Genomic DNA, 4,019 nt, shown 5'->3' with positions numbered 1-4,019 from the left:
CAGTGTCAGACATTGGGCAACAGGTCATGTGAGATTGTAATCCCTGAGAAAAGGTAAAGAAACAAGGGAAGACTTACCAGTACTATAGCTCATTGTCTGGAGGCAAATTCTAGGCTGTAGGGCAAGAAGAAAAAACTAAACATAGCCTGTTGATCTTGCTGAGTTGAAAGGCAGAGATCTGAGTTTGGGGAATCTGAGGTGTAGAATACAAAAGTCAAGGGAGGTGAACTCCAGAGAGCTACAGAGGAGCTCCTTTGAGTCTTTGGCTGAGTACTGATCTGAGCATATATAAGAGGAAACTCCCCAAGGCCTGGAAATAAACCACTCTAAACACAGTAGGATAATAAAATGCTCAAAGTTCATGCAGGGATGAGAGTAGTTTACATTTCTGCCAGCCAGAATAGAGGCCTCATATTAGATAAAGTACTTGCTCTTGTATCAGGCTTAACTTAGTTCTAGAGTAAAGGGTCCTCTACCATGCAGTTCTTCTGGTGATGAATTCTTTCAGCTTTTCTCGATCTAAAAGCATTTTATTTTGTTTTGTTTTCTGAAAGATATTTTTGCTGGGTATGGAATTGTGGGCTGACAGGTTTTTGCTTTTTTAAAGTGTTATTCCGCTATTTTACTGCCAATGAAAAGTCTGTTCTCATTTTAATTGTTCCTCTCTACATATAATGTGTATTTTTTTCTTTCCTGCTTCTAAGGTATTGAAAGCAATTTGATTATCATGTGCCTTGGAGTAGTTTTTTTCATGTTTCTTGTGCTTGGGGTTTATAAATTCCTTGGACCTGAGTTCTTAGTTTTCAACAAATTTTGAAAAATTTTCAGCCATTATTTCTCCAAGTGTTTTTCTGTTCCCCTTCCCTTTTTTTGGAGGCTCAAATTGTTATATGTTAATCATCATATCAATATGTAATATAAATATAATATATTCATATAATGTAAATATGTCTATATTATATTATTATATTATTGTGATAATAATATAATATGTATACAAAGCTGCTTTGAGTTGTTCCACAGATCACTGAGGCACTGTTTAATTTTACATTTCTTTTTTCTCTGTATTTCATTTTGAATATTTTCTTCAGTCTCACTAATTTGCAAAGTTGAATTTGCTATTATCTCATCCAGCGTATATTTTATCTCAGACAGTATAGGTTTAATCTCTAGATTTGTGTTTTAAAAAATATTTTCTGGCAGTGCACCCAGCAGTCCCAGGGATCTGTCTCTTGCTTCAACAGTATTTGGATGGAACAGATCCAGGAATGCTCCTTCCACCAGCTTCCAAACACCCTCCAAACTTTTTTCTAGTTGCAACTTTTGGAGCCATCTTTTCAGCCACTGTCTGCCTCCAGGTCCAGCCAATACCCTATTTTGAGCTTAGCTTCTTATTACAGATCAACCATGAGCTCCCAGATTTGTCAGAATTATTCCACTGAGGTGGAGGCTGCTGTCAGCCACCTGGTCAATGTGCATATGTGGGCCTCCTATACTTACCTCTCTCTGGGCTTCTATTTTAACTGTGAAGATGTGGCTCTGGAAGGCGTGGGCTCCTTCTTCTACAAGTTGGCTGAGAAGAAGCAAGAGGACACTGAGCATCTCTTGAAGATGCAAAATGGTGGGGGTGGCAGTGCCCTCTTCCAGGATGTGTAGAAGCCATCCTAAGATGAGTTGGGTAAAACCCTGGATGTCATGGAAGCTGCCCCAGTTCTGGAGAAGAACCTGAACCAGGCCCTTTTAGAGCTGTATGCTCTGGGGTCTGCCAACACAGACCCCCATCTCTGTGACTTCTTAGAAAATGACTTCCTGGGTGAGGAGGTGAAATTCGACAAGAAGATGGTCAACCACCTGTCTAACCTTTGTTGTGTGGCTGGCCCCCAGGCTGGGCTAGATCAGTATCTCTTTGAAAGGCTCTCCCTCAAGCACAACTAAGAGCCTCTGGAGCACAGCAGCCTTTGAGGGGATCCTCAGGCATCTCCCTGGTGCCAGCGCTTCTGCCTGAGCCTCTCCCTGCAGCTACTAGACATTTTTAACCACCCTGGAGCCCTCTCCCAAGCCATGGACCAAATGGAAACAACAAAGCCTTTTGCAGCGGCTGGTGAAAAAAAAAAATCTTCCTTGTTTCTACTTAACATTTTGAACATATGGAAAATACCATTTTCATACTGTCTGCTAATTCCAACATCTATACCAGGTCTGGATTGGCTTCAATTAGTTGATTGTTGTCGCTGCACAATGATACATATTTTCTTGCTTTTTTGTGTACGTGGTCGTGTTTGGATGGCTGACATTGTGAACTTTACCTTGTTGGGTGATGGATATTTTTAAATTTTTATAAATATTCATCAACGTTGTTCTGAATACACTGAAATAATTTGATCTTTTTGGGCCTTGCTTTTAAGAAGTTATGGAATAAACTAGAATAGTGTTTAGTTCAGGGGTAATAATCATTTTCCATGGTTAAGGCAATACTCTTTTGAGGATTCTACAAATGCTGTGAGCAGGAAGGACAGAAGAAGAGGGAGAAAAGGAATCTCCAGTAGGCTCCATGCCTAGTGCGGAGCCCTACATTGGGCTCATGATCCTGAGATGATGACCTGAGCTGAAATCAGGAGTTGGAGGCTTAACTGACTGGGCCACCCAGGCACCCTACATCCCATAAGTTCTACATCCTAAATATTTACCTGTCTCATCACTACTTCCTAATCTTCTCTCCCTTTAGACTATGACAAGTCTCTCCTCCTAACTACCACCACACCTAGTCCTTTTCTCCCACAACATAGCCAGAGAGATTTTTCTGAAACAAAACACAAACCATGCCTCTCTTCTGGCCTCTCACTACCCTTAGGATAAAGCTCACAGTCCATATTGAAGACTCAAGGCCTTCTGGGTCCGGTCCCACCCTGCTTGCTCTCTTGAATCTTTTGGGAAACCATTCTTACCTTTCCCTCCTGGCTCCTACTCTTTCATCCTGGGGCTTCCTGCCTGGAACACTTCTTCCAGTGATTTTTCACTCAGTTAATGCCCGATTCTTCATTAAGCTCCCAGTTTAAATACCACTTCTTTAGGGAAGGCTTTCCTGACCACTTATGTCCCTTCCCCACAACTCCAGTGCTGTTCCTGCCAAGCACTCTCATATTTCTTTGCTTCAGTGATTATAGGATTTATCTCACCGTATTATTAACCATCTCTCCCCATCCCAACTGCTGTGCCTATTCCCCATGGTGTCCCAGCACCTACCCCAGTGTTTGGTTCTAAAAAGAACAAATATTTATCCTGCATAACATATTGCACGTCTGCTCCTTCCATCCCATGCCCAGAGCCCTGTTCTAGGCCATGCCCCTATAACCCTGGCTTCCCGAAAAAGCCTCAGATCAGCCTCCCTGCCCGAGGGTCTCCTTCATCTAATCCACCCTGCTCACAGCAGCAAGAACCATTGTCCTCAAGCATCATTTTGATCATATCACTCCCCTTCTTAGAAGCCTACAATAGCTCCAATTGCCTCTTGAATTAAATTAAAACTCCTAATCATGGGTCTCAAGGGTCTCTACCAATTAGCTGCCTCCCTTCCCCCACACCTAGCTGCTGTCATCTATCCATAGTCCCTCCAGCATGGCTTCCCCTGCTGCCCTGGAAATCTGCGCCATGCCCACCTCCCCCCTCAGCTAGGGCCTGTGGCACTCTCTCTTTTCTTAGCTGCTCTCTTTCGTTCGGCCATATCATATCCCTTCCCGCACTGAAAAAACATACGGCTTAATAATCATTTTCTTCATGGCTGTTTCCTAAATCAACCCCAAGTGGCTTTGTCCTTTCTGGCATAACCTGTTTTCAGGTGTGTAAAATATTTGCGCTTAGTGGTATGTTTTCAGTGTCTCGTGCCCTATGGCTCCTGCTAACTTATTTTGGGTCATGTCTTCCCTATTAGGGTCCGGCAACTCCAAGGACAGGGATGATGTCTTTTCATCCCTTGCGACTCCCTGTGATCCTCAGACTGGTTCTGTGCCTGAAGTCCTTGT

At 42.9% G+C, this 4,019-nt stretch overlaps 1 pseudogene; it reads left to right on the top strand.

The window, feature by feature from the left end:
* The first annotated feature begins 1,407 nt into the window (after positions 1-1,407).
* LOC125101670 (ferritin light chain-like) lies at positions 1,408-2,005 on the top strand (annotated as a pseudogene).
* Positions 2,006-4,019: the final 2,014 nt, after the last annotated feature.

Source organism: Lutra lutra, chromosome 6 (assembly GCF_902655055.1).
Source record: "Lutra lutra chromosome 6, mLutLut1.2, whole genome shotgun sequence".
Lineage (NCBI taxonomy): Eukaryota > Metazoa > Chordata > Mammalia > Carnivora > Mustelidae > Lutra > Lutra lutra.
Note: the sequence above shows the minus strand (reverse complement) of the source record. Positions and strands in the feature narration are given on the sequence as shown.